The sequence below is a fragment of the Engystomops pustulosus genome, chromosome 9 (genome assembly GCF_040894005.1).
Source record: "Engystomops pustulosus chromosome 9, aEngPut4.maternal, whole genome shotgun sequence".
Lineage (NCBI taxonomy): Eukaryota > Metazoa > Chordata > Amphibia > Anura > Leptodactylidae > Engystomops > Engystomops pustulosus.
Genome location: NC_092419.1, coordinates 61849418 through 61867718, shown reverse-complemented (window position 1 = coordinate 61867718; position 18301 = coordinate 61849418). Strand labels below are relative to the sequence as shown.

General features: G+C 45.3%; 6 pseudogenes; all 6 read right to left on the bottom strand.

Moving 5' to 3' along the window:
• Window positions 1–1998: 1998 nt before the first annotated feature.
• LOC140098614 (5S ribosomal RNA) lies at window positions 1999–2116 on the bottom strand (annotated as a pseudogene).
• Window positions 2117–4263: 2147 nt separating this feature from the next.
• Window positions 4264–4381, bottom strand: LOC140098542 (5S ribosomal RNA; annotated as a pseudogene).
• A 2904-nt stretch (window positions 4382–7285) lies between these two features.
• On the bottom strand, window positions 7286–7403 carry LOC140098612 (5S ribosomal RNA; annotated as a pseudogene).
• A 2714-nt stretch (window positions 7404–10117) lies between these two features.
• Window positions 10118–10235, bottom strand: LOC140098611 (5S ribosomal RNA; annotated as a pseudogene).
• A 2524-nt stretch (window positions 10236–12759) lies between these two features.
• Window positions 12760–12877, bottom strand: LOC140098610 (5S ribosomal RNA; annotated as a pseudogene).
• A 4602-nt stretch (window positions 12878–17479) lies between these two features.
• On the bottom strand, window positions 17480–17597 carry LOC140098609 (5S ribosomal RNA; annotated as a pseudogene).
• Between the last annotated feature and the right edge of the window lie 704 nt (window positions 17598–18301).

The window sequence follows — 18301 nt, the reverse complement described above, 5'->3', positions numbered from 1 at the left end:
GACGAGAGCAGGCACATTCAGCTTAGAATGGCCGTTGACAGCAGCTGTTCAATTTGAACCTTCTTTTGCTATCTCATAGAGAAACTAACACAATATTCAGGTTCAAAAAGGTCAACGGAACTTGGGATTCCCAGCCAGTCTCCCATGCTGGTACTTGCCAAGCCTTAAGCTGCATTGCTCCTGCGATCTGACAAGAGCAGGCACATTCAGCTTAGAATGGCCGTTGACAGCAGCTGTTCAATTTGAACCTTCTTTTGCTATCTCATAGAGAAACTAACACAATTTTCAGGTTCAAAAAGGTCAACGGAACTTGGGATTCCCAGCCAGTCTCCCATGCTGGTACTTGCCAAGCCTTAAGCTGCATTGCTGCTGCGATCTGACGAGAGCAGGCACATTCAGCTTAGAATGGCCGTTGACAGCAGCTGTTCAATTTGAACCTTCTTTTGCTATCTCATAGAGAAACTAACACAATATTCAGGTTCAAAAAGGTCAACGGAACTTGGGATTCCCAGCCAGTCTCCCATGCTGGTACTTGCCAAGCCTTAAGCTGCATTGCTCCTGCGATCTGATGAGAGCAGGCACATTCAGCTTAGAATGGCCGTTGACAGCAGCTGTTCAATTTGAACCTTCTTTTACTATCTCATAGAGAAACTAACACATTTTCAGGTTCAAAAAGGTCAATGGAACTTGGAATTCCCAGCCAGTCTCCCATGCTGGTACTTGCCAAGCCTTAAGCTGCATTGCTGCTGCGATCTGACGAGAGCAGGCACATTCAGTTTAGAATGGCCGTTGACAGCAGCTGTTCAATTTGAACCTTCTTTTACTATCTCATAGAGAAACTAACACAATTTTCAGTTTAAAAAAGGTTAACAGAACTTGGGATTCCCAGCCAGTCTCCCATGCTGGTACTTGCCAAGCCTTAAGCTGCATTGCTGCTGCGATCTGACGAGAGCAGGCACATTCAGCTTAGAATGGCCGTTGACAGCAGCTGTTCAATTTGAACCTTCTTTTACTATCTCATAGAGAAACTAACACAATTTTCAGGTTCAAAAAGGTCAACAGAACTTGGGATTCCCAGCCAGTCTCCCATGCTGGTACTTGCCAAGCCTTAAGCTGCATCGCTGCTGCGATCTGACAAAAGCACACACATTCAGCTTAGAATGGCCGTTGACAGCAGTTGTTCAATTTGAACCTTCTTCTACTATCTCATAAAGAAACTAACACAATTTTCAGGTTCAAAAAGGTCACCAGAACTTGGGATTCCAAGCCAGTCTCCCATGCTGGTACTTGCCAAGCCTTAAGCTGCATTGCTGCTGCGATCTGACAAGAGCAGGCACATTCAGCTTAGAATGGCCGTTGACAGCAGCTGTTCAATTTGAACCTTCTTTTACTATCTCATAGAGAAACTATCACAATTTTCAGGTTCAAAAAGGTCAACAGAACTTGGGATTCCCAGCCAGTCTCCCATGCTGGTACTTGCCAAGCCTTAAGCTGCATTGCTGCTGCGATCTGATGAGAGCAGGCACATTCAGCTTAGAATGGCCGTTGACAGCAGCTGTTCAATTTGAACCTTCTTTTACTATCTCATAGAGAAACTAACACATTTTCAGGTTCAAAAAGGTCAACGGAACTTGGAATTCCCAGCCAGTCTCCCATGCTGGTACTTGCCAAGCCTTAAGCTGCATTGCTGCTGCGATCTGACGAGAGCAGGCACATTCAGCTTAGAATGGCCGTTGACAGGAGCTGTTCAATTTGAACCTTCTTTCACTATCTCATAGAGAAACTAACACAATTTTCAAGTTAAAAAAGGTCAACAGAACTTGGGATTCCCAGCCAGTCTCCCATGCTGGTACTTGCCAAGCGTTAAGCTGCATTGCTGCTGCGATCTGACGAGAGCAGGCACATTCAGCTTAGAATGGCCGTTGACAGCAGCTGTTCAATTTGAACCTTCTTTTGCTATCTCATAGAGAAACTAACACAATTTTCAGGTTCAAAAAGGTCAACGGAACTTGGGATTCCCAGCCAGTCTCCCATGCTGGTACTTGCCAAGCCTTAAGCTGCATTGCTGCTGCGATCTGATGAGAGCAGGCACATTCAGCTTAGAATGGCCGTTGACAGCAGCTGTTCAATTTGAACCTTCTTTTACTATCTCATAGAGAAACTAACACATTTTCAGGTTCAAAAAGGTCAACGGAACTTGGAATTCCCAGCCAGTCTCCCATGCTGGTACTTGCCAAGCCTTAAGCTGCATTGCTGCTGCGATCTGACGAGAGCAGGCACATTCAGCTTAGAATGGCCGTTGACAGGAGCTGTTCAATTTGAACCTTCTTTCACTATCTCATAGAGAAACTAACACAATTTTCAAGTTAAAAAAGGTCAACAGAACTTGGGATTCCCAGCCAGTCTCCCATGCTGGTACTTGCCAAGCGTTAAGCTGCATTGCTGCTGCGATCTGACGAGAGCAGGCACATTCAGCTTAGAATGGCCGTTGACAGCAGCTGTTCAATTTGAACCTTCTTTTGCTATCTCATAGAGAAACTAACACAATTTTCAGGTTCAAAAAGGTCAACGGAACTTGGGATTCCCAGCCAGTCTCCCATGCTGGTACTTGCCAAGCCTTAAGCTGCATTGCTGCTGCGAACTGACGAGAGCAGGCACATTCAGCTTAGAATTGCCGTTGACAGCAGCTGTTCAATTTGAACCTTCTTTTACTATCTCATAGAGAAACTAACACAATTTTCAGGTTCAAAAAGGTCAACAGAACTTGGGAATCCCAGCCAGTCTCCCATGCTGGTACTTGCCAAGCCTTAAGCTGCATCGCTGCTGCGATCTGACAAGAGCACACACATTCAGCTTAGAATGGCCGTTGACAGCAGTTGTTCAATTTGAACCTTCTTCTACTATCTCATATAGAAACTAACACAAATTTCAGGTTCAAAAAGGTCACCAGAACTTGGGATTCCAAGCCAGTCTCCCATGCTGGTACTTGCCAAGCCTTAAGCTGCATTGCTGCTGCGATCTGACAAGAGCAGGCACATTCAGCTTAGAATGGCCGTTGACAGCAGCTGTTCAATTTGAACCTTCTTTTACTATCTCATAGAGAAACTAACACAATTTTCAGGTTCAAAAAGGTCAACAGAACTTGGGATTCCCAGCCAGTCTCCCATGCTGGTACTTGCCAAGCCTTAAGCTGCATTGCTGCTGCGATCTGACAAGAGCAGGCACATTCAGCTTAGAATGGCCGTTGACAGCAGCTGTTCAATTTGAACCTTCTTTTGCTATCTCATAGAGAAACTAACACAATTTTCAGGTTAAAAAAGGTCAACAGAACTTGGGATTCCCAGCCAGTCCCCCATGCTGGTACTTGCCAAGCCTTAAGCTGCATTGCTGCTGCGATCTGACGAGAGCAGGCACATTCAGCTTAGAATGGCCGTTGACAGCAGCTGTTCAATTTGAACCTTCTTTTGCTATCTCATAGAGAAACTAACACAATTTTCAGGTTCAAAAAGGTCAACGGAACTTGGGATTCCCAGCCAGTCTCCCATGCTGGTACTTGCCAAGCCTTAAGCTGCATTGCTGCTGCGATCTGACGAGAGCAGGCACATTCAGCTTAGAATTGCCGTTGACAGCAGCTGTTCAATTTGAACCTTCTTTTACTATCTCATAGAGAAACTAACACAATTTTCAGGTTCAAAAAGGTCAACAGAACTTGGGATTCCCAGCCAGTCTCCCATGCTGGTACTTGCCAAGCCTTAAGCTGCATCGCTGCTGCGATCTGACAAGAGCACACACATTCAGCTTAGAATGGCCGTTGACAGCAGCTGTTCAATTTGAACCTTCTTCTACTATCTCATATAGAAACTAACACAATTTTCAGGTTCAAAAACGTCACCAGAACTTGGGATTCCAAGCCAGTCTCCCATGCTGGTACTTGCCAAGCCTTAAGCTGCATTGCTGCTGCGATCTGACAAGAGCAGGCACATTCAGCTTAGAATGGCCGTTGACAGCAGCTGTTCAATTTGAACCTTCTTTTACTATCTCATAGAGAAACTAACACATTTTCAGGTTCAAATAGGTCAACGGAACTTGGAATTCCCAGCCAGTCTCCCATGCTGGTACTTGCCAAGCCTTACGCTGCATTGCTGCTGCGATCTGACGAGAGCAGGCACATTCAGCTTAGAATGGCCGTTGACAGCAGCTGTTTAATTTGAACCTTCTTTTACTATCTCATAGAGAAACTAACACATTTTCAGGTTCAAAAAGGTCAACGGAACTTGGAATTCCCAGCCAGTCTCCCATGCTGGTACTTGCCAAGCCTTACGCTGCTTTGCTGCTGCGATCTGACGAGAGCAGGCACATTCAGCTTAGAATGGCCGTTGACAGCAGCTGTTCAATTTGAACCTTCTTTTGCTATCTCATAGAGAAACTAACACAATTTTCAGGTTCAAAAAAGTCAACGGAACTTGGGATTCCCAGCCAGTCTCCCATGCTGGTACTTGCCAAGCCTTAAGCTGCATCGCTGCTGCGATCTGACAAGAGCACAAACATTCAGCTTAGAATGGCCGTTGACAGCAGTTGTTCAATTTGAACCTTCTTCTACTATCTCATATAGAAACTAACACAATTTTCAGGTTCAAAAAGGTCACCAGAACTTGGGACTCCAAGCCAGTCTCCCATGCTGGTACTTGCCAAGCCTTAAGCTGCATTGCTGCTGCGATCTGACAAGAGCAGGCACATTCAGCTTAGAATGGCCGTTGACAGCAGTTGTTCAATTTGAACCTTCTTCTACTATCTCATATAGAAACTAACACAATTTTCAGGTTCAAAAAGGTCACCAGAACTTGGGACTCCAAGCCAGTCTCCCATGCTGGTACTTGCCAAGCCTTAAGCTGCATTGCTGCTGCGATCTGACAAGAGCAGGCACATTCAGCTTAGAATGGCCGTTGACAGCAGCTGTTCAATTTGAACCTTCTTTTACTATCTCATAGAGAAAATAACTCAATTTTCAGGTTCAAAAAGGTCAACGGAACTTGGGATTCCCAGCCAGTCTCCCATGCTGGTACTTGCCAAGCCTTAAGCTGCATCGCTGCTGCGATCTGACAAGAGCACACACATTCAGCTTAGAATGGCCGTTGACAGCAGTTGTTCAATTTGAACCTTCTTTTACTATCTCATAGAGAAACTAACACATTTTCAGGTTCAAAAAGGTCAACGGAACTTGGAATTCCCAGCCAGTCTCCCATGCTGGTACTTGCCAAGCCTTAAGCTGCATTGCTGCTGCGATCTGACGAGAGCAGGCACATTCAGCTTAGAATGGCCGTTGACAGCAGCTGTTCAATTTGAACCTTCTTTTGCTATCTCATAGAGAAACTAACACATTTTCAGGTTCAAAAAGGTCAACAGAACTTGGGATTCCCAGCCAGTCCCCCATGCTGGTACTTGCCAAGCCTTAAGCTGCATTGCTGCTGCGATCTGACGAGAGCAGGCACATTCAGCTTAGAATTGCCGTTGACAGCAGCTGTTCAATTTGAACCTTCTTTTACTATCTCATAGAGAAACTAACACAATTTTCAGGTTCAAAAAGGTCAACAGAACTTGGGATTCCCAGCCAGTCTCCCATGCTGGTACTTGCCAAGCCTTAAGCTGCATCGCTGCTGCGATCTGACAAGAGCACACACATTCAGCTTAGAATGGCCGTTGACAGCAGTTGTTCAATTTGAACCTTCTTCTACTATCTCATATAGAAACTAACACAATTTTCAGGTTCAAAAAGGTCACCAGAACTTGGGATTCCAAGCCAGTCTCCCATGCTGGTACTTGCCAAGCCTTAAGCTGCATTGCTGCTGCGATCTGACAAGAGCAGGCACATTCAGCTTAGAATGGCCGTTGACAGCAGCTGTTCAATTTGAACCTTCTTTTGCTATCTCATAGAGAAACTAACACAATTTTCAGGTTCAAAAAGGTCAACGGAACTTGGGATTCCCAGCCAGTCTCCCATGCTGGTACTTGCCAAGCCTTAAGCTGCATCACTGCTGCGATCTGACAAGAGCACGCACATTCAGCTTAGAATGGCCGTTGACAGCAGCTGTTCAATTTGAACCTTCTTTTACTATCTCATAGAGAAACTAACACAATTTTCAGGTTCAAAAAGGTCAACGGAACTTGGGATTCCCAGCCAGTCTCCCACGCTGGTACTTGCCAAGCCTTAAGCTGCATTGCTGCTGCGATCTGACGAGAGCAGGCACATTCAGCTTAGAATGGCCGTTGACAGCAGCATTTCAAATTGAACCTTCTTTTACTATCTCATAGAGAAACTAAAACAATTTTCAAGTTCAAAAAGTTCAACAGAAATTGGGATTCCCAGCCAGTCTCCCATGCTGGTACTTGCCAAGCCTTAAGCTGCATCGCTGCTGCGATCTGACAAGAGCACGCACATTCAGCTTAGAATGGCCATTGACAGCAGCTGTTCAATTTGAACCTTCTTTTACTATCTCATGGAGAAACTAACACAATTTTCAGGTTCAAAAAGGTCAACAGAACTTGGGATTCCCAGCCAGTCTCCCATGCTGGTACTTGCCAAGCCTTAAGCTGCATCGCTGCTGCGATCTGACAAGAGCACACACATTCAGCTTAGAATGGCCGTTGACAGCAGTTGTTCAATTTGAACCTTCTTCTACTATCTCATATAGAAACTAACACAATTTTCAGGTTCAAAAAGGTCACCAGAACTTGGGATTCCAAGCCAGTCTCCCATGCTGGTACTTGCCAAGCCTTAAGCTGCATTGCTGCTGCGATCTGACAAGAGCAGGCACATTCAGCTTAGAATGGCCGTTGACAGCAGCTGTTCAATTTGAACCTTCTTTTACTATCTCATAGAGAAACTAACACAATTTTCAGGTTCAAAAAGGTCAACAGAACTTGGGATTCCCAGCCAGTCTCCCATGCTGGTACTTGCCAAGCCTTAAGCTGCATTGCTGCTGCGATCTGACAAGAGCAGGCACATTCAGCTTAGAATGGCCGTTGACAGCAGCTGTTCAATTTGAACCTTCTTTTGCTATCTCATAGAGAAACTAACACAATTTTCAGGTTCAAAAAGGTCAACGGAACTTGGGATTCCCAGCCAGTCTCCCATGCTGGTACTTGCCAAGCCTTAAGCTGCATTGCTGCTGCGATCTGACGAGAGCAGGCACATTCAGCTTAGAATGGCCGTTGACAGCAGCTGTTCAATTTGAACCTTCTTTTGCTATCTCATAGAGAAACTAACACAATTTTCAGGTTCAAAAAGGTCAACGGAACTTGGGATTCCCAGCCAGTCTCCCATGCTGGTACTTGCCAAGCCTTAAGCTGCATTGCTGCTGCGATCTGATGAGAGCAGGCACATTCAGCTTAGAATGGCCGTTGACAGCAGCTGGTCAATTTGAACCTTCTTTTACTATCTCATAGAGAAACTAACACATTTTCAGGTTCAAAAAGGTCAACGGAACTTGGAATTCCCAGCCAGTCTCCCATGCTGGTACTTGCCAAGCCTTAAGCTGCATCGCTGCTGCGATCTGACAAGAGCACACACATTCAGCTTAGAATGGCCGTTGACAGCAGTTGTTCAATTTGAACCTTCTTCTACTATCTCATATAGAAACTAACACAATTTTCAGGTTCAAAAAGGTCACCAGAACTTGGGATTCCAAGCCAGTCTCCCATGCTGGTACTTGCCAAGCCTTAAGCTGCATTGCTGCTGCGATCTGACAAGAGCAGGCACATTCAGCTTAGAATGGCCGTTGACAGCAGCTGTTCAATTTGAACCTTCTTTTACTATCTCATAGAGAAACTAACACAATTTTCAGGTTCAAAAAGGTCAACGGAACTTGGGATTCCCAGCCAGTCTCCCATGCTGGTACTTGCCAAGCCTTAAGCTGCATTGCTGCTGCGATCTGACGAGAGCAGGCACATTCAGCCTAGAATGGCCGTTGACAACAGCTGTTCAATTTGAAACTTCTTTTACTATCTCATAGAGAAACTAACACATTTTCAGGTTCAAAAAGGTCAACGGAACTTGGAATTCCCAGCCAGTCTCCCATGCTGGTACTTGCCAAGCCTTAAGCTGCATTGCTGCTGCGATCTGACGAGAGCAGGCACATTCAGCTTAGAATGGCCGTTGACAGCAGCTGTTCAATTTGAACCTTTTTTTGCTATCTCATAGAGAAACTAACACATTTTCAGGTTCAAAAAGGTCAACAGAACTTGGGATTCCCAGCCAGTCCCCCATGCTGGTACTTGCCAAGCCTTAAGCTGCATTGCTGCTGCGATCTGACGAGAGCAGGCACATTCAGCTTAGAATTGCCGTTGACAGCAGCTGTTCAATTTGAACCTTCTTTTACTATCTCATAGAGAAACTAACACAATTTTCAGGTTCAAAAAGGTCAACAGAACTTGGGATTCCCAGCCAGTCTCCCATGCTGGTACTTGCCAAGCCTTAAGCTGCATCGCTGCTGCGATCTGACGAGAGCACACACATTCAGCTTAGAATAGCCGTTGACAGCAGTTGTTCAATTTGAACCTTCTTCTACTATCTCATATAGAAACTAACACAATTTTCAGGTTCAAAAAGGTCACCAGAACTTGGGATTCCAAGCCAGTCTCCCATGCTGGTACTTGCCAAGCCTTAAGCTGCATTGCTGCTGCGATCTGACAAGAGCAGGCACATTCAGCTTAGAATGGCCGTTGACAGCAGCTGTTCAATTTGAACCTTCTTTTGCTATCTCATAGAGAAACTAACACAATTTTCAGGTTCAAAAAGGTCAACGGAACTTGGGATTCCCAGCCAGTCTCCCATGCTGGTACTTGCCAAGCCTTAAGCTGCATCACTGCTGCGATCTGACAAGAGCACGCACATTCAGCTTAGAATGGCCGTTGACAGCAGCTGTTCAATTTGAACCTTCTTTTACTATCTCATAGAGAAACTAACACAATTTTCAGGTTCAAAAAGGTCAACGGAACTTGGGATTCCCAGCCAGTCTCCCACGCTGGTACTTGCCAAGCCTTAAGCTGCATTGCTGCTGCGATCTGACGAGAGCAGGCACATTCAGCTTAGAATGGCCGTTGACAGCAGCATTTCAAATTGAACCTTCTTTTACTATCTCATAGAGAAACTAAAACAATTTTCAAGTTCAAAAAGTTCAACAGAACTTGGGATTCCCAGCCAGTCTCCCATGCTGGTACTTGCCAAGCCTTAAGCTGCATCGCTGCTGCGATCTGACAAGAGCACGCACATTCAGCTTAGAATGGCCATTGACAGCAGCTGTTCAATTTGAACCTTCTTTTACTATCTCATGGAGAAACTAACACAATTTTCAGGTTCAAAAAGGTCAACAGAACTTGGGATTCCCAGCCAGTCTCCCATGCTGGTACTTGCCAAGCCTTAAGCTGCATCGCTGCTGCGATCTGACAAGAGCACACACATTCAGCTTAGAATGGCCGTTGACAGCAGTTGTTCAATTTGAACCTTCTTCTACTATCTCATATAGAAACTAACACAATTTTCAGGTTCAAAAAGGTCACCAGAACTTGGGATTCCAAGCCAGTCTCCCATGCTGGTACTTGCCAAGCCTTAAGCTGCATTGCTGCTGCGATCTGACAAGAGCAGGCACATTCAGCTTAGAATGGCCGTTGACAGCAGCTGTTCAATTTGAACCTTCTTTTACTATCTCATAGAGAAACTAACACAATTTTCAGGTTCAAAAAGGTCAACAGAACTTGGGATTCCCAGCCAGTCTCCCATGCTGGTACTTGCCAAGCCTTAAGCTGCATTGCTGCTGCGATCTGACAAGAGCAGGCACATTCAGCTTAGAATGGCCGTTGACAGCAGCTGTTCAATTTGAACCTTCTTTTGCTATCTCATAGAGAAACTAACACAATTTTCAGGTTCAAAAAGGTCAACGGAACTTGGGATTCCCAGCCAGTCTCCCATGCTGGTACTTGCCAAGCCTTAAGCTGCATTGCTGCTGCGATCTGACGAGAGCAGGCACATTCAGCTTAGAATGGCCGTTGACAGCAGCTGTTCAATTTGAACCTTCTTTTGCTATCTCATAGAGAAACTAACACAATTTTCAGGTTCAAAAAGGTCAACGGAACTTGGGATTCCCAGCCAGTCTCCCATGCTGGTACTTGCCAAGCCTTAAGCTGCATTGCTGCTGCGATCTGATGAGAGCAGGCACATTCAGCTTAGAATGGCCGTTGACAGCAGCTGGTCAATTTGAACCTTCTTTTACTATCTCATAGAGAAACTAACACATTTTCAGGTTCAAAAAGGTCAACGGAACTTGGAATTCCCAGCCAGTCTCCCATGCTGGTACTTGCCAAGCCTTAAGCTGCATCGCTGCTGCGATCTGACAAGAGCACACACATTCAGCTTAGAATGGCCGTTGACAGCAGTTGTTCAATTTGAACCTTCTTCTACTATCTCATATAGAAACTAACACAATTTTCAGGTTCAAAAAGGTCACCAGAACTTGGGATTCCAAGCCAGTCTCCCATGCTGGTACTTGCCAAGCCTTAAGCTGCATTGCTGCTGCGATCTGACGAGAGCAGGCACCTTCAGCCTAGAATGGCCGTTGACAACAGCTGTTCAATTTGAACCTTCTTTTACTATCTCATAGAGAAACTAACACATTTTCAGGTTCAAAAAGGTCAACGGAACTTGGAATTCCCAGCCAGTCTCCCATGCTGGTACTTGCCAAGCCTTAAGCTGCATTGCTGCTGCGATCTGACAAGAGCAGGCACATTCAGCTTAGAATGGCCGTTGACAGCAGCTGTTCAATTTGAACCTTCTTTTGCTATCTCATAGAGAAACTAACACATTTTCAGGTTCAAAAAGGTCAACAGAACTTGGGATTCCCAGCCAGTCCCCCATGCTGGTACTTGCCAAGCCTTAAGCTGCATTGCTGCTGCGATCTGACGAGAGCAGGCACATTCAGCTTAGAATTGCCGTTGACAGCAGCTGTTCAATTTGAACCTTCTTTTACTATCTCATTGAGAAACTAACACAATTTTCAGGTTCAAAAAGGTCAACAGAACTTGGGATTCCCAGCCAGTCTCCCATGCTGGTACTTGCCAAGCCTTAAGCTGCATCGCTGCTGCGATCTGACAAGAGCACACACATTCAGCTTAGAATGGCCGTTGACAGCAGTTGTTCAATTTGAACCTTCTTCTACTATCTCATATAGAAACTAACACAATTTTCAGGTTCAAAAAGGTCACCAGAACTTGGGATTCCAAGCCAGTCTCCCATGCTGGTACTTGCCAAGCCTTAAGCTGCATTGCTGCTGCGATCTGACAAGAGCAGGCACATTCAGCTTAGAATGGCCGTTGACAGCAGCTGTTCAATTTGAACCTTCTTTTGCTATCTCATAGAGAAACTAACACAATTTTCAGGTTCAAAAAGGTCAACGGAACTTGGGATTCCCAGCCAGTCTCCCATGCTGGTACTTGCCAAGCCTTAAGCTGCATCACTGCTGCGATCTGACAAGAGCACGCACATTCAGCTTAGAATGGCCGTTGACAGCAGCTGTTCAATTTGAACCTTCTTTTACTATCTCATAGAGAAACTAACACAATTTTCAGGTTCAAAAAGGTCAACGGAACTTGGGATTCCCAGCCAGTCTCCCACGCTGGTACTTGCCAAGCCTTAAGCTGCATTGCTGCTGCGATCTGACGAGAGCAGGCACATTCAGCTTAGAATGGCCGTTGACAGCAGCATTTCAAATTGAACCTTCTTTTACTATCTCATAGAGAAACTAAAACAATTTTCAAGTTCAAAAAGTTCAACAGAACTTGGGATTCCCAGCCAGTCTCCCATGCTGGTACTTGCCAAGCCTTAAGCTGCATCGCTGCTGCAATCTGACAAGAGCACGCACATTCAGCTTAGAATGGCCATTGACAGCAGCTGGTCAATTTGAACCTTCTTTTACTATCTCATAGAGAAACTAACACATTTTCAGGTTCAAAAAGGTCAACGGAACTTGGAATTCCCAGCCAGTCTCCCATGCTGGTACTTGCCAAGCCTTAAGCTGCATCGCTGCTGCGATCTGACAAGAGCACACACATTCAGCTTAGAATGGCCGTTGAGAGCAGTTGTTCAATTTGAACCTTCTTCTACTATCTCATATAGAAACTAACACAATTTTCAGGTTCAAAAAGGTCACCAGAACTTGGGATTCCAAGCCAGTCTCCCATGCTGGTACTTGCCAAGCCTTAAGCTGCATTGCTGCTGCGATCTGACAAGAGCAGGCACATTCAGCTTAGAATGGCCGTTGACAGCAGCTGTTCAATTTGAACCTTCTTTTACTATCTCATAGAGAAACTAACACAATTTTCAGGTTCAAAAAGGTCAACAGAACTTGGGATTCCCAGCCAGTCTCCCATGCTGGTACTTGCCAAGCCTTAAGCTGCATTGCTGCTGCGATCTGACAAGAGCAGGCACATTCAGCTTAGAATGGCCGTTGACAGCAGCTGTTCAATTTGAACCTTCTTTTGCTATCTCATAGAGAAACTAACACAATTTTCAGGTTCAAAAAGGTCAACGGAACTTGGGATTCCCAGCCAGTCTCCCATGCTGGTACTTGCCAAGCCTTAAGCTGCATTGCTGCTGCGATCTGACGAGAGCAGGCACATTCAGCTTAGAATGGCCGTTGACAGCAGCTGTTCAATTTGAACCTTCTTTTGCTATCTCATAGAGAAACTAACACAATTTTCAGGTTCAAAAAGGTCAACGGAACTTGGGATTCCCAGCCAGTCTCCCATGCTGGTACTTGCCAAGCCTTAAGCTGCATTGCTGCTGCGATCTGATGAGAGCAGGCACATTCAGCTTAGAATGGCCGTTGACAGCAGCTGGTCAATTTGAACCTTCTTTTACTATCTCATAGAGAAACTAACACATATTCAGGTTCAAAAAGGTCAACGGAACTTGGAATTCCCAGCCAGTCTCCCATGCTGGTACTTGCCAAGCCTTAAGCTGCATCGCTGCTGCGATCTGACAAGAGCACACACATTCAGCTTAGAATGGCCGTTGACAGCAGTTGTTCAATTTGAACCTTCTTCTACTATCTCATATAGAAACTAACACAATTTTCAGGTTCAAAAAGGTCACCAGAACTTGGGATTCCAAGCCAGTCTCCCATGTTGGTACTTGCCAAGCCTTAAGCTGCATTGCTGCTGCGATCTGACAAGAGCAGGCACATTCAGCTTAGAATGGCCGTTGACAGCAGCTGTTCAATTTGAACCTTCTTTTACTATCTCATAGAGAAACTAACACAATTTTCAGGTTCAAAAAGGTCAACGGAACTTGGGATTCCCAGCCAGTCTCCCATGCTGGTACTTGCCAAGCCTTAAGCTGCATTGCTGCTGCGATCTGACGAGAGCAGGCACATTCAGCCTAGAATGGCCGTTGACAACAGCTGTTCAATTTGAACCTTCTTTTACTATCTCATAGAGAAACTAACACATTTTCAGGTTCAAAAAGGTCAACGGAACTTGGAATTCCCAGCCAGTCTCCCATGCTGGTACTTGCCAAGCCTTAAGCTGCATTGCTGCTGCGATCTGACAAGAGCAGGCACATTCAGCTTAGAATGGCCGTTGACAGCAGCTGTTCAATTTGAACCTTCTTTTGCTATCTCATAGAGAAACTAACACATTTTCAGGTTCAAAAAGGTCAACAGAACTTGGGATTCCCAGCCAGTCCCCCATGCTGGTACTTGCCAAGCCTTAAGCTGCATTGCTGCTGCGATCTGACGAGAGCAGGCACATTCAGCTTAGAATTGCCGTTGACAGCAGCTGTTCAATTTGAACCTTCTTTTACTATCTCATTGAGAAACTAACACAATTTTCAGGTTCAAAAAGGTCAACAGAACTTGGGATTCCCAGCCAGTCTCCCATGCTGGTACTTGCCAAGCCTTAAGCTGCATCGCTGCTGCGATCTGACAAGAGCACACACATTCAGCTTAGAATGGCCGTTGACAGCAGTTGTTCAATTTGAACCTTCTTCTACTATCTCATATAGAAACTAACACAATTTTCAGGTTCAAAAAGGTCACCAGAACTTGGGATTCCCAGCCAGTCTCCCATGCTGGTACTTGCCAAGCCTTAAGCTGCATTGCTGCTGCGATCTGACAAGAGCAGGCACATTCAGCTTAGAATGGCCGTTGACAGCAGCTGTTCAATTTGAACCTTCTTTTGCTATCTCATAGAGAAACTAACACAATTTTCAGGTTCAAAAAGGTCAACGGAACTTGGGATTCCCAGCCAGTCTCCCATGCTGGTACTTGCCAAGCCTTAAGCTGCATCACTGCTGCGATCTGACAAGAGCACGCACATTCAGCTTAGAATGGCCGTTGACAGCAGCTGTTCAATTTGAACCTTCTTTTACTATCTCATAGAGAAACTAACACAATTTTCAGGTTCAAAAAGGTCAACGGAACTTGGGATTCCCAGCCAGTCTCCCACGCTGGTACTTGCCAAGCCTTAAGCTGCATTGCTGCTGCGATCTGACGAGAGCAGGCACATTCAGCTTAGAATGGCCGTTGACAGCAGCATTTCAAATTGAACCTTCTTTTACTATCTCATAGAGAAACTAAAACAATTTTCAAGTTCAAAAAGTTCAACAGAACTTGGGATTCCCAGCCAGTCTCCCATGCTGGTACTTGCCAAGCCTTAAGCTGCATCGCTGCTGCAATCTGACAAGAGCACGCACATTCAGCTTAGAATGGCCATTGACAGCAGCTGGTCAATTTGAACCTTCTTTTACTATCTCATAGAGAAACTAACACATTTTCAGGTTCAAAAAGGTCAACGGAACTTGGAATTCCCAGCCAGTCTCCCATGCTGGTACTTGCCAAGCCTTAAGCTGCATCGCTGCTGCGATCTGACAAGAGCACACACATTCAGCTTAGAATGGCCGTTGACAGCAGTTGTTCAATTTGAACCGTCTTCTACTATCTCATATAGAAACTAACACAATTTTCAGGTTCAAAAAGGTCACCAGAACTTGGGATTCCAAGCCAGTCTCCCATGCTGGTACTTGCCAAGCCTTAAGCTGCATTGCTGCTGCGATCTGACAAGAGCAGGCACATTCAGCTTAGAATGGCCGTTGACAGCAGCTGTTCAATTTGAACCTTCTTTTACTATCTCATAGAGAAACTAACACAATTTTCAGGTTCAAAAAAGTCAACGGAACTTGGGATTCCCAGCCAGTCTCCCAGGCTGGTACTTGCCAAGCCTTAAGCTGCATTGCTGCTGCGATCTGACGAGAGCAGGCACATTCAGCCTAGAATGGCCGTTGACAACAGCTGTTCAATTTGAACCTTCTTTTACTATCTCATAGAGAAACTAACACATTTTCAGGTTCAAAAAGGTCAACGGAACTTGGAATTCCCAGCCAGTCTCCCATGCTGGTACTTGCCAAGCCTTAAGCTGCATTGCTGCTGCGATCTGACGAGAGCAGGCACATTCAGCTTAGAATGGCCGTTGACAGCAGCTGTTCAATTTGAACCTTCTTTTGCTATCTCATAGAGAAACTAACACAATTTTCAGGTTCAAAAAGGTCAACAGAACTTGGGATTCCCAGCCAGTCCCCCATGCTGGTACTTGCCAAGCCTTAAGCTGCATTGCTGCTGCGATCTGACGAGAGCAGGCACATTCAGCTTAGAATTGCCGTTGACAGCAGCTGTTCAATTTGAACCTTCTTTTACTATCTCATAGAGAAACTAACACAATTTTAAGGTTCAAAAAGGTCAACAGAACTTGGGATTCCCAGCCAGTCTCCCATGCTGGTACTTGCCAAGCCTTAAGCTGCATCGTTGCTGCGATCTGACAAGAGCACACACATTCAGCTTAGAATGGCCGTTGACAGCAGTTGTTCAATTTGAACCTTCTTCTACTATCTCATATAGAAACTAACACAATTTTCAGGTTCAAAAAGGTCACCAGAACTTGGGATTCCAAGCCAGTCTCCCATGCTGGTACTTGCCAAGCCTTAAGCTGCATTGCTGCTGCGATCTGACAAGAGCAGGCACATTCAGCTTAGAATGGCCGTTGACAGCAGCTGTTCAATTTGAACCTTCTTTTGCTATCTCATAGAGAAACTAACACAATTTTCAGGTTCAAAAAGGTCAACGGAACTTGGGATTCCCAGCCAGTCTCCCATGCTGGTACTTGCCAAGCCTTAAGCTGCATCACTGCTGCGATCTGACAAGAGCACGCACATTCAGCTTAGAATGGCCGTTGACAGCAGCTGTTCAATTTGAACCTTCTTTTACTATCTCATAGAGAAACTAACACAATTTTCAGGTTCAAAAAGGTCAACGGAACTTGGGATTCCCAGCCAGTCTCCCACGCTGGTACTTGCCAAGCCTTAAGCTGCATTGCTGCTGCGATCTGACGAGAGCAGGCACATTCAGCTTAGAATGGCCGTTGACAGCAGCATTTCAAATTGAACCTTCTTTTACAATCTCATAGAGAAACTAAAACAATTTTCAAGTTCAAAAAGTTCAACAGAACTTGGGATTCCCAGCCAGTCTCCCATGCTGGTACTTGCCAAGCCTTAAGCTGCCTCGCTGCTGCGATCTGACAAGAGTACGCACATTCAGCTTAGAATGGCCATTGACAGCAGCTGTTCAATTTGAACCTTCTTTTACTATCTCATGGAGAAACTAACACAATTTTCAGGTTCAAAAAGGTCAACAGAAATTGGGATTCCCAGCCAGTCTCCCATGCTGGTACTTGCCAAGCCTTAAGCTGCATCGCTGCTGCGATCTGACAAGAGCACGCACATTCAGCTTAGAATGGCCGTTGACAGCAGTTGTTCAATTTGAACCTTCTTCTACTATCTCATATAGAAACTAACACAATTTTCAGGTTCAAAAAGGTCACCAGAACTTGGGATTCCAAGCCAGTCTCCCATGCTGGTACTTGCCAAGCCTTAAGCTGCATTGCTGCTGCGATCTGACAAGAGCAGGCACATTCAGCTTAGAATGGCCGTTGACAGCAGCTGTTCAATTTGAACCTTCTTTTACTATCTCATAGAGAAACTAACACAATTTTCAGGTTCAAAAAGGTCAACAAAACTTGGGATTCCCAGCCAGTCTCCCATGCTGGTACTTGCCAAGCCTTAAGCTGCATTGCTGCTGCGATCTGACAAGAGCAGGCACATTCAGCTTAGAATGGCCGTTGACAGCAGCTGTTCAATTTGAACCTTCTTTTGCTATCTCATAGAGAAACTAACACAATTTTCAGGTTCAAAAAGGTCAACGGAACTTGGGATTCCCAGCCAGTCTCCCATGCTGGTACTTGCCAAGCCTTAAGCTGCATTGCTGCTGCGATCTGACGAGAGCAGGCACATTCAGCTTAGAATGGCCGTTGACAGCAGCTGTTCAATTTGAACCTTCTTTTGCTATCTCATAGAGAAACTAACACAATTTTCAGGTTCAAAAAGGTCAACGGAACTTGGGATTCCCAGCCAGTCTCCCATGCTGGTACTTGCCAAGCCTTAAGCTGCATTGCTGCTGCGATCTGATGAGAGCAGGCACATTCAGCTTAGAATGGCCGTTGACAGCAGCTGGTCAATTTGAACCTTCTTTTACTATCTCATAGAGAAACTAACACATTTTCAGGTTCAAAAAGGTCAACGGAACTTGGAATTCCCAGCCAGTCTCCCATGCTGGTACTTGCCAAGCCTTAAGCTGCATCGCTGCTGCGATCTGACAAGAGCACACACATTCAGCTTAGAACGGCCGTTGACAGCAGTTGTTCAATTTGAACCTTCTTCTACTATCTCATATAGAAACTAACACAATTTTCAGGTTCAAAAAGGTCACCAGAACTTGGGATTCCAAGCCAGTCTCCCATGCTGGTACTTGCCAAGCCTTAAGCTGCATTGCTGCTGCAATCTGACAAGAGCAGGCACATTCAGCTTAGAATGGCCGTTGACAGCAGCTGTTCAATTTGAACCTTCTTTTACTATCTCATAGAGAAACTAACACATTTTCAGGTTCAAAAAGGTCAACGGAACTTGGAATTCCCAGCCAGTCTCCCATGCTGGTACTTGCCAAGCCTTAAGCTGCATTGCTGCTGCGATCTGACGAGAGCAGGCACATTCAGCTTAGAATGGCCGTTGACAGCAGCTGTTCAATTTGAACCTTCTTTTGCTATCTCATAGAGAAACTAACACAATTTTCAGGTTCAAAAAGGTCAACGGAACTTGGGATTCCCAGCCAGTCTCCCATGCTGGTACTTGCCAAGCCTTAAGCTGCATTGC